Here is a 12,580-nt window from a genome sequence, read left to right as displayed (position 1 = left end):
TATGAAGAGACCGTCTTCCTAGGGAAGAGAACATGAGGTGACTTAGGCTGTATCACCATTCCTTCCAAATTCCTCTCTGCCAGTTATTTTGTTGTATTATTTTTCTCCCACAAAGTCTAATTTATTTACCTGTTTGACTATGAAAAGAAACATATTCTCTGCCATGCCATTCCCACGCTTCAAACCTTTCATGGCTCCCTTCTGAGAAGAATCCACCTCTTTCTGGACCTTCCAGTCTGGCCCAACACACCTGAGCGATGTCTCTCCCATGCCCCCTCCCCTTTTCCCACATACAAATAACTCTTTTTCCTCCCAAACACATGATTCTCTTTAAAGACTCCAAGCCATCTGCTCAGGTCTCCTTTGCCTAGAATGTTCTGTCTCTTCTCTGTCCAGATAACTCCCATCTATAGCTCAGTATCCGCTGAAACGAGGAAGAGTAAGCTGCGGGATGCTGCGTGCAGATCACACCAAGGTGTGCTCACTGCTCCCTCCCTCCCTCCTCAGGTTCATTCACTCTTCCGTAGACTTAAAGCACTTGCATCTACTTCCCACGGTATAATCAGACTGGACAACCTAATCTTTGCTGCTGTAACCCCGATTTCCAGCAGACAGAGGTCATTAAGAAACGTGTGTTGAATCAATGCCCGAGTGCATGCTGAGTGGTGCCACTACTCTGCAGCTGTCCTGCGAGCGCTTGTAAAGAGTGGAGAGAGAGCTCAGTCACCCGCCCCAGTTTCATTTTCCATACTGCCCAACTGGAATTCTACCTGGGGAACAGCTGGATTTGTGACCAGAACAGCAAACACAGAATGTCCTGACTGAAGCCACACAACGAGGTGTCAGCCTAGTGCTCGAACCTGAGTGACTCATCTCGGGTGCCCACACAGCAGGGGAGCTCCTCTTTTCACTCTGGCTGGGTGGGACCTTGGGGGAAATTGAGGTTTTATATCGTCAGTAGATATCTGGGTCTGAAAACATATTTTCTATTCTTAAAACCAAAAACCGAGGGTGACCCTGACAAACTGCATGTCTGCTCACAACCGGGCGGTTCCAGTGGAACTGCCGCTCTGGTATACCAGCCTCTTAGGGAGCAGGCTGGCTTCTGACAAGGATCTTGACAAGGATCATTACCATCTCCGGCCACATTTGCTAGAATGTAAACAGGATTCGCTCATGCACCTGCGTTATCTGCTCCAGGCCTATCTCCCATCAAACCCCCTCACCAACTCCAAGTTATGGGCCCTGGGCAGGTCCACTTCCCAGATCAGAAATTTCCCACTGGGAGGAACGTCCTCTTCTCCACTCCAACTCCACCGTTTAACACCAATCAACCCCTCAAAGTCTAAAGCAAACTACCTTTTCCTCTCTGAAGTTCTGTATCAGAAGCCCTCACTTCCTCTGTGCCCCTCTGAGAGCACCATCACACCACTCTGCCATGTAACTATGGTTTTCTCTCTGCATTTTTATAAGTTCTTTAGGGAACTTAAGAGATACTAAGGAATTTTTTTTAAAAGACCTTATCTTGGGGGAGGGTATAGCTCAGTGGTAGAGTGTCTGCTTAGCATGCACGAGGTCCTGGGTTCAATCCCTGGGACCTCCACTAAGAAATAATAAAATAAACAAACCTAATTACCTCCGCCCAACAACAACAACAACAACAACAACAACACCTTATCTCACTCTTACTCTCTGATCATAGAACTCAGCACATATTTAGAGTTATACTCTGAACTTGGAAATAGAGAAACTGCTGTCACTTCATTAAATGGTTAGGAGACAAAAGGTCATCTAAGAAGCAAGTTGTAGAGCTAGGGTGACCCAGGATGCTCTGGTTCCTAGACCAGCACGCTAGAACCAGTGATTCTTAACATGATCAGAGCTGACACACTCTTTACTCAAGGCTGTTCAGTTATTTACTAATTCCTTTTACTACCTCTTATCTTTTCCAATCCCACTTTGGATGGAAAAAAAAAGGAGAAGAGGATATATTAATCATAAAAAAAAAAGACTCAATCTTACAAAATATTAATTTTGATTTAAGTTAGTAAACAATTAGGGCTAAGAATAATTTATATACTTTCTGTTTTCATCCCCCAGGAAACAGCTAAGATGGAAAAACCGCAGGAAATTATGTATCTAATTTGCTTGCTTGTAAAATTTTATGCATGTAACAACAGCTCAACTGTACATGAGTTTCTGCAAGATGTCTCAGTCTTGAGATTAATGTCTATGGTGTTTATCCTGCCTCCCCACATCACAGGATTCACTGCATTTCCTTTAGCTGCTATGGAAATCTCTGAACAATCATATTTGGAAGCAGCCCTTTATGATGAAAAAATAATTCCCAGCAAAATGCTGCAAAGGTTCCACCTGAGCAAGCCCCCCTGCTTGGGTTCAGCTTGCTGATTTGACCCTACCAATCCAGAGAGACAGTCCAGCGAGGCCCTGCTGAAATTAACCAACCTAAAAGGCCCTCTTTGTCACCCCAGTGAAGTAGAACGAGTCAATTCTATACCAAGTGCTCTGGTCAGGCAATAATGGACTTTTCTTTCCTGCAGTAGATCAGCTGACGTCAGTAGGTGGGAGCTCTGCCAAGTCACAACTGGCTGTCTTTGGAGAGCTGGGGATCTGAAAGTCATCAGTGCTCTCCCACTGCTGTGGGCACTCAGAGTTCTCATCTGCGTGATCACAGTCACCGAAGATTATAGGTTAACAGCAGTCCCCTCCACCCCTTAGCCTGATAGGGAGCTGTCTCTATACAAGGTTCAGTTTCTTTTTGCTCCTAAAAGGATCATTTCCAGAGACTACATTAAACACAGGAAAAAAAAATGTCGTATCACCAAAGAATTAGTGCCCCCCAATGGTGCTACAACCTCTCACCCAAAACTCTGAGAGTTAAGTGGAATTTTCTGGACTCTGCCTGTGTGCACCCTGTTCGCTGAGGCTGCTGGACACTGCAAGAACTCCACCTCAGGCCAGAAACATGCAGCTGACTGATAAGGCTCACACTCCACAGAGACTGTTCCCAGCCTTAATGGGATTAACACCTTCTGAGAGCTAGAAAGGGAGACTCTGGGAAACCATCCTTAAAAAATCATCTCCCACCATACCACCTTCTATCTGTTCTAGTAACTGCCTGAAAACCGCACAGGAGCCGAATTCCAGGACTGCAGTCAACTGACTGCTTATCTCAAAGCTGCAGATTGACTCTGATTTTGTCAATCAAGTCTATGTTTGTGGTTAATGAAGGAGGGGAAATGAAGGGCTGAATGTATTCTCTGTTTAAGGACAGCTTCCCATTTAAGGTAACTGAAGGAAAAAAGGTCATATTTTGGCAAATATTAGAGAAGACTGGCTATTTAGAAATGCTGCAATGCAGCAAACTGTTAGCTGCATCATTCAGCAAGTAATGTGAATTGAGCTCAGGGGATAAAACAGGAATTACAACTATGTCCTCTATTGTAATAAATAAAAAGAACTTGTCAGCATTCTTACAATACTGTTAGATCTCTGGGAAGAAAGAGGGGGGTCTAAAGATACGAATCTTGGCTAAAAAGTTCTAGTTAATCCAAAGGCCTAACATGCATGAGAATGACTCCTCATATTCAACATAAACTTACACAAATTATCAACTGAAAATGATTCCTACAAAAGAAGTCAGCCGTTGGTTAATATCTTTGCCTTCTTGACGACCACAAACAGACAGCTGTTTGAGGCAGTTCTTAGTACTTAGGGAATTTTTGAAAGCCTTAACCTAACTGCAGAAGCTATATGACCACTGTACAAGGGAGGGTGGGGAGAGGCCGTGGGTGGGAAGGACACTGTTAAGCAACAGAAAAGTCGGCAGATACAAATACTTTCAAACCAAAGGTCAAAGGCTTTGAACTCAGCAAACTGCAGTGAGAACTGGCACCTGCAATGAGTAGCTTAGGACACCCTCACGCAGATCTTGGAGAGTGGAAGGATCTGGTAATCAGAATTTCTCTATGGAAACTCAGAAGAGAATAAAATTGTCACCAAGGTGAGAAGAGTCCCTGTTTGGAAACAAAGCACTGGGAGTGCCGACATCTTGGCGAGCAGAATGTGCGGGATGGAAAGGGCCTTTGGAACATTGCACGACGAATTCAGATCTCAGGCAGGACCCCAGACATATTGTTTTGCAGGAAAAGGGCTTTTAGGGACTGACAGGATGAAGAGAGCATTTAGCCCCATGGAAAAATTCATAAACATCACCCAGAGCCGAAGGTCAGAGGGACCATTCATCAGTGTTGTTTTTATTGCTTAGTCAGAGCCCAAAGGTGCAAGACCAACAATGCCCTTTTCCCCTGGCTTAGAAAGCTAGCAAATTTTACATTTCCAAAGCATGAGAACTACATCCATGGATGCAGAAGAGCTCTCCTAGAACAAACCTCCAAAAAATTGGTTAGCGCCCATAAAATTTTATACCAAATGATTCTCGGGTTAAGTAAATTAACTCAAAACCAGCTCAGCTGCAGATTTTAGTGGTAAACCTGATGGTAAGCAGAGAGGTAAATACATAAATTAAGAATTTTAACCATAGAAAAACCCCACATATTTTTGCTAAAACCACATTCCAATCAGGATTGTAGAGCTGCGCATCAGCCTTCAAACCAATTAATTCTTTTCGACTTGTTAGTGGGATTCTGCAGAGGTGAGCAGGGTTAGCTTTAAGAAAGCAAAAGATTCATACTGCATTGCATCAAAATCTAGAAACGCCAAGCAAGGCTGAGAAAACTTACTTCTGAATGCCTCCCAAACACTACCTTGCTGCTACTTACCTTTTAACCTGTAAAATTCAGATGAGAGGTATTTAAGTGCAAAACACTGTTACTGAGATTCAAAACAGGAAAAAGTTATAATGTGCCCGTTTTTATAAACCTTGTTTAAATAATTAACCAGTCTGATTTATAAAAGGGCTTGCCTTGGATTTATCACCCATAATCACTGGAAACTTGCAAAGTTTTTATTTCTTCTTATGGATATTGAAACATTTAATTTTAAGCATTTTTCTTTTTGAAAAAAAGCCCAATTTAGTAAACACTCAAAAACTGTACACAAATAAAAACATATATAGTGAGCATTTTTTTTTAAACAAGAAAATGCAAGCTCCATTTCATTACTGTGATTGTGGCAGGAAAAATAAGTCCATGGGAACAGGAAACAAACCCAAGTTTACAATGTTTGTCACACTGAAATGTACTATTTTTACATGTTTTAAGATTATTTTCCATATACCTAAGATAATGCGTTCAGTCCCTTGGTTCTTAAGAACCAAGTAACCATGAATAAAAAAAATTAGCAAACACTACATGCAAAACCAGTAGGGTGCTAAGAAATTAATGTGTTCATGCCTTAAAGAGAGGAAGGTAAAAAAACAGGAGGCTTTGGAAATTTTAGAATAAATCTGCTATGACTTTTGCTCATGGAATACCAAAAAAAAAAAAGAAAACCCAAAACAAACCTTAACCAATTTCCTTAAGAGAAAGATCATGCAGGCAGGTTTTTCCCCCTCTCTTTGGATCATTCAACCTCTTTGACACATATGTGTCTTCACTGCAAGCCAGGCAAAACCAAAAAGGCAACACATTTCCTGCATGCTGGTCAAATACCTGGACTCTGCGTTTACGAAACGATGACAACATGATGGAGGAATGTGGCGTCTACAGAGGAAGGGGAAGAGCAAGATAACAAGCTTCTAAGGGCAAACTGAACAAAACGATTTCAAAATGAAGAAAAGAGATCCTTAAAAATACATGAACGCTGATAAAAATCAAATTTCAGATATTTTCCCGGCACTTTTCTCATTCCACAGAGCTTCTAAATCCACTAGGGATTCAACGTGTACAGAGAACCAAGGTTCTCTAGTCTTAGCGGTTCTTAACTATCTAGATGTGCTGTCTGGGCCAAGTCCTACCCTGTTCTGGGTCTGTTTCTCCACTTTTCAAATAATACTGAATATACTTTTTAACATTAAACATGCCATCCCCAACCCACATTCTGATAAATTAACTAAGAGTCCCAGGACTAGATGACTTCTGTATCCTCTTCCATTCAGGAATAAAATTGCATAATTTCATTAAGTCATCAGAAACCAGAAAGAACTCAAGCTACAAAGATCTGACTTGGGCCTAGTTTACTGGGACTATTTCCTGTTCAAAACCAGTACAGGAGGAATATGCAAAAGAGGGGGAAGGGAGGTGCAAGCACAGCTGCTCCAGTCCGCCGGCCCCAAGTGATCAGCTACGCCTGCCTCCTCTGCATTCCTGGAGTCAGCACTTGCCATCAGGGCCTTGCATTCTTCTACCTACTCGACCACAGCTGAAGGGCTGCAGCAGACCCACTGCATGACCAGCAGAGTCCTTGCACAGCCCACGGGGGATTGATTACAAGGCCGGCCCTGTGCCCACTGACTGTCCTCAGTGCAGTTCAGCAATGACAGGACTGTGGACTATTCCTGACATCCACTTCTCAGCATCTGCAGTCGGCCCCTCCCGAAATGAAGGCAGGTAAAGGAAAAGTGGAGAAAATTCTAACCCAGGGAACCAAAAGATATACTTAAAAAGCAGCTCTCCTCACCTAAACCTGTTCATCAGATTGCTTGACAAGCTCATATTGTGAGCCTGTGACATATCAGATTTCTCTAATTATTAGATTACTACAAACACAGTGCCAAAGACCAAAAACATATCCGAGAATGTTACCAAGCTGATGGTTTACCTCACACCTGTCCAGCAGAGAGAGAATCTTCCTTCTGAGTCTCGGCTCTCCATCTAGGTCTCTGGATAACAGCTAACACACTTTGAGGGTCCCTTTGAGTAATACTGGCCCAGTTACTAAAAGAGGCTTATTGTTAATTTCTTGCACAGAGGCTCTTACTGTAGCACATTTTTATTTTCCTGCAGTACATTTTTTAAAACTTGGATTTCAGTTTGACCTTTCAAAATCTGACATTAGCTGCAACAAAAGGGAAAAGACATGTCTAGTTTGATGAGCTGGAACCTTGGCTCAACGGCTTCATACAGCTGAGTGTTCCCACTGCTATTCTTAAGATCTTCTGTTTCCTGACTGCAAGACACCCCCACCCTTCCATCTTTGATACATTCTGTTTTAGTTAAGTCCAATTGCTATGACGACGCAATTTCTCAACATATCATGAAAATATTTCATATGGTCTCTCTTCTGTTCTTCCCTAACAGCCATCATGGTTAAATTTTTCTAAAACACCATGATGAAGACAGAACAAAGGGCCTGTATAGTTTAGGACCTATTATATAAAAGAGATTTGACAAGGTGCTGCAGCAATTCAAGCATCATTTCAACCCAGCTTGTTGGGCTACTCAAGCTTTTAATTGAAAACATATTCATCCTTTAACCTTAACAAGCCCTTTGTTTAAAACACATTTTAACCCAGTACATCAAAGAGACCTTTAAAAGCAATTTTATTTGGGAAGCAAAGAAATCCACTCGCAGGAATGGCTTTCAAACAAAAGGCTGATCTATCATTCAACACCAGCATGGCTGTACAATTTTTGACAAATAATATACCGTCCTCGATTCAAAAGACTCGGTCTCAGGACAAAACCAAAAAACTCTAAGCTATTAAAATTCTGATCTGGGTCTCATATAAAGCAAGGCTCTGCATCTACCTGTTATTTACACGCAAATCACACTTGGGTAGGGAAGAAACGTTTATTACAAGGGAAGAAAGGGAAGATGGCCAGTCTCGGACCCTTCTGCGTCTAGAGAAGGCCAAGAATCGCCACACAGGATGAAATTAAAGTCAAAGAGCCGTTTACTCTCAGTTTTTCCTCTTTCAAAGGTTGGGCCGTCATTGCTGGTGGGGATTTGGAAACGAAGCTGCAGAAGTCGCTCCCCATCGAGGGAAGGGATTGGGGGCGGTGGGGGGAGCGCTCTGCCGGGTGGGGTACAGGGAAACGATCCGGACCAGGAAGCCCCCGCCCCACCTGCTGCAGCCGGATGGGGCAGGGCGGGGCCGCAGCTAGGCTGCGGGTGGGTGCAGGGACGGACTCGGCGGCCTCGCCGCCCCCTCCGCCCAGTCAATGACATTCCAGCCGCCAGCGCCCAGACTCGGCCCCGCGGCTCCTCCGCAGCCCACGCAAAGTAAGCCGGTCGCGGGCGGGTCTCCCGGCTCGGGACCCGACCCAGCGAGCCGCAAGGCCGACCCGGCTCACCTGTCCGCGCCCTGGTCCCGCCCCGCCTCAGGGGCTGCCCGGCTCCCCGCCAGGGGTCAGCCGCCCTCGGCCCCGCTTCCGCCCCAAGGTTGCCCACTCCCCGTCTCACCGGCTCCTGGGGGTGAGGGCAGTAGCTGCGTCGGGCCGAGGGTGCTGTGAGACCGACGGGGCTCGGCGGCCTCCACTCCTCGCGGTTCGCTCCGCAGCGGGTAGTGGCGGCGACGCGCGCGCCCCGCCCTTTTTATAGGCGGCCACGCGCGTTCCGGCGGCGGGCGGGCGCGAGCGCGGGGGGAAGCGCCCGGGAGCGGCGCGAGGGGCGGGGGTGAGGGCCAGCCGGTCAAAGGGGGCGGAGCTCCCGCCTTCTCGCCTCCCGATCGCCCGGCGGAAAGGGCCGAGGGCTTCCGGAAAAAGCCGAAGCGGCGATGCAGGGGAAGAGCCGAGTACCCCGGAGGGCAGCAGGCGGTTGAGAAAGAGGTGCGCGCGCCGGGGGTGGGGGCTGATGGTGCAGTAGAGTCTATGCCTCCGCCCAGTCCAGCTAAGATGCTCCAGCCGCACAGCCCTCCCCGCACTTAGCATCCTCCAATCCTACCCTTCCCAGCCCTGCAAAGAATCTTCTGCACCCCACCCCTCCGCCCCTGGGAACCCTTCCAGGACTGCAGCGAAGGGCGGGGCAGGGCCATTGCTGCAGTCTGGCTGGGGATGCTGCACGCCCCAGCCGGAAAAACGCCCAGTCCCGAAGGGTGAGATCACCCTTGTGCTTCTCTTCCTCTTGCCCTCTTTCCCTAGGAGAAGACTGATGCCGGGGACCCAAGTCAGCTTACTCTGATGGGGGCCGGGGTCAAGAAACGGGGGATGATTTCGGACTACGGGTTTGGGGAAATGACAAGGAAAGGCTAAAAGCGATTGTAAAAAATAAAGTCGATTAATCTGGAATTTATGTCTCTCATTCTGAGATCTGAAGAGTTAATAATTTCTTATATTATAGCAAAAGCTTTTGACAGGTCACCAGTGGAATAGGATGCATTAGTTGTATTTTATAAATGAGAAATTAAGTTTCTTCCCACAATTAATTGATCTTTTCTTATGTACTAGGCACTATGCTAAGCATTTCATGTGTTACTTAAAAAAATCTTTACAATAATTTTATGATTTCAGTATTATTTCTGCACTTTACGAAAGAGCTCCCTGATGTGGAAGCTTGCCCAAGGTCAGGCAGCTAGCAAGGGGAAAAGCTAGGATTTGAATCCTGGCAGTCAGAACCTTCTTTTAAACAGTGTGCTATACTGCCATGCCATAGGAAAGGGAAGCATTGCGATGGTGGATGCTGAGGTGCCAAGAAAGGAAAAATAAGAGGATTTCTGGAATTTCTGTTCCTTACAGTCTTATCAGTTAGGAAACCCTTTTTACCCCCACTCCAGTGACAGTTGGGCTACAGCCATCGAAAGTAACACCCAAATCTTTCCTGTGCAGTCAGGCAGACCAGGAGTTCTGCAGTTTAGGAAGGCCTCAGCCTCCTGGTTACCAAGGACTCTTCCTTTTAAATAAATATAAAGGCCCTGGGCAATGCACCAGAGCTCGGGCCCCGGCCCAGCCCGGAGCCCTGGTCCTCAGGAGTTTTGCTTCTTCCCTGTGTCTGGGATCTGCTGTCTAGTTTCTAAGCTTCCCTGGCTGGAGCCATGATAATGAGGAAAAACTTCCCTTTTCCCTCACTCCATCTGAGAGCAAAGAAAAGAAAAGGAGTGGCCACACCCCAGAAGCAGCTTTACAGAATCTGGAGGAAAAATGTAGGAGCTAAGAGGCATTTCCTGCCATCTTCCATGTAGAGAAAACAGGGCCCGGTAACTCCTCCCTGGGGTGTGCATTTCTGGAAACAGCTAATGGCGTCCACAGCTTCTTCTCCAGCAGGTAGCAGCAAAATGTTTAATCAGATGTTCAGCTCTGGGTACAAGATGGCTAACACAATCATAGCTCTCCAAAATTTCTAAGACCTTCTGCTCTAGCAAAGAAAGAATCTTAAGGCCGTGGGCAGGAACTGAAAAAAAGGGAGGATTTTTCTTTTAAATCACTCTGGCCTCCTTGTGAAATGGAGGTTTGGCTCCCTTCACCAGATGCAAAACAGATTTTGAGACCTTAGAGAGAGCTTCTGTACTGGCGTAGAAACGAAAATCTTATTTGTTGATCCTTTGTCTGATCTGAGACATGGCCAAAAAATAGTATCTCCAGCCCTCTGCACCACCCACTCACTCACCCACCCCATCTGCTTTTGGCACTGGAAATGAGACATTTAAAAGCCGTTTTCCCCGTGTTCTATTGTCTGCCTACCTCACCTCCCACCAGTTTCACCATATGCCTGACATTCTGCAAGGTGTGGGGAGGGAGGTGATAAAGGAAACACTGGCCCTCCTTGTTTTCTGAGAAACACTCATTTAGAATAAAAACAAAAACAAAACAGGGCAGGACTGTGTAGCAACTCTAACCAGTCCAGTTCAGCTTCTCAGTCCCATCCGTCCTGGCCTCTTGAAAAGCAGGGGTGGGACTGAATTCTAAGCTCCTTTTTCTATTCTAGTGGTTCTCTGAAGGTTTGAGATGTGCCTGCTTATAAGCTTCAGCATTTAGGTAGCCCCAGTACCTTTTCAAGTTGCTCAAGAGGTCAACCACACTAACTGTAATGATGTTCTCACATACTCTGGCCACGGAAAGTTACTTGTCCAAGCTCCCTGGGAGCATGTCTTTCTGATACACATACACAGAGGAAAGTTAACAGGTAAGCGCCAAACACTTTCACTATTTTTCCTCCGAAGAAGGGAGCTGACTGGGAAGTCACGCTGTACTTCTTCCCAGGTGAGATTCTGCAGCGTCAGAGCTGGCAAGGAATAGCAGATACATCAGAACAGTGACTGCAAGAAACTTGAAGACATTATGCTAAGTGGAATCAATCAGGACAAATATTATCTGATTCCACTTACAGAAGGACCCTAGAATAGCCAAATTCAGAGACAGAAAGTAGAACAGGGGTCACTAAGGCCTTCAGGGAGGGGACAGTGGGGAGCGAGTATTTAATGGGTACAGAGTTCCAGTTCTGCAAGTTCTACGAGAGAAAGTTCTGGAGATGGATGGTGGTGATGGCTAATGCAACGTGAGTGGACTTAATGCCATAGAACTGTACACTTAAAAATGGTTAAAATGGTAAATTTTGTGTTGTGTCTATTTTGTTATGATGTAGGACAATGATACGACAAAAAATGTGGGCACTCAGCCTAAGAAATGAGGTCAAGCTTGAAAGGCGGCAAGCAGGCAAGTGAGTACTTGCATTTAATAACAGAATGCAGCCCTTGGTATTAAGCTCTAAGGAATCTGATGCTCCTACCCACAGGAGTTGCATCTACTGGCCAGCAGTCACTATGTCTGAAGGCAACGCTATCAGTGAGTACTGAAAACCTGGCCTCCCTGACGTTCTGCTTTCTTGGTTTACCATCAAGAACCCAGCAGGAATACCAGGCATCAAATGACATGTGCAAGATTGTTAAATGTGCCTAGAGAAAGAACATGCAAATACGGTAAGAAATTTTCTAAGGAGTGGTACAAATTCAAAGTGGAAGAGACCTTAGAGAGAATCTTGTCCAGTGATTTTTCATATTTCATTTTTAGCAGAGGAACTTTCCCACATATAATCTTACATAGAACCCCAATATATACAGCGCATACAGCAAAAAAGGTGTGGCACAGAGAATCCCAGAGTTCCATGAGGGCCCATTAGTTCCATGAAAGGCTGTGCAAAATGTGAGCTTTATAACTCTAGTGGGAGGCACCACTCACCTCCTGGTATCACAGATTTTCAGTTATTAATAGGACAATTTTCCAGCAGATGGCAGTAGTATCTTGAAGGAAAGGATGCCTTCTAAAACCTGGCACAAAGTCTCTATATGCTGACTATACAGCCGAGTCCCATCCACTCAACACCCCGGAGTCAGTGCTTCCCAAGTTGTTCTGTCTTTATACATAGGAAATGAAGCCATTTGTAAAGCACAGGCAGAGAGGAAATGCAAATGGCCACTGGTCCCATGGGCCTAAAGAGATCCGTGTGCCACGACACAGCAGCTGGGATGCCCTAAGGCAAGGCTACAGAGCACAACTTGCAAACTACTGATCTCGTGACTGGTACAGTTCTTGTGTTTTGCAGGTGGAGATACTGGGGTTCAGAGAGGATGAATGACCTACTCAAGGCCACAAATCTAAAAGTGAATTGAGCCCAAGTCTCCTGACTCCTTCCCTAGTGTTCATTCCATTGTGTCCACATCAAAAGACCTTCCCAGATGCTAGATGAAACAGGGTCTGTTATTGGTGCATAATTCCAAAAAAGAAAT

The 12,580-nt window shown here is 45.5% G+C and overlaps 1 protein-coding gene across 8 annotated transcripts in view; it reads right to left on the bottom strand.

The window, feature by feature from the left end:
• The window catches only part of SPTAN1 (spectrin alpha, non-erythrocytic 1), a 57,948-nt gene extending 49,473 nt beyond the window's left edge, over nt 1-8,475 (bottom strand). For all 8 annotated transcript variants that reach the window (XM_031450577.2, XM_064490571.1, XM_064490573.1 and 5 more), the window contains exon 1: nt 8,326-8,475. The gene's annotated coding sequence lies outside the window, so the exon portion shown is untranslated. The remainder of the gene's footprint in view (nt 1-8,325) is intronic.
• Nucleotides 8,476-12,580: the final 4,105 nt, after the last annotated feature.

The sequence above is a fragment of the Camelus dromedarius genome, chromosome 10 (assembly GCF_036321535.1).
Source record: "Camelus dromedarius isolate mCamDro1 chromosome 10, mCamDro1.pat, whole genome shotgun sequence".
Lineage (NCBI taxonomy): Eukaryota > Metazoa > Chordata > Mammalia > Artiodactyla > Camelidae > Camelus > Camelus dromedarius.
This window is presented reverse-complemented; position numbering and strand designations above follow the sequence as displayed.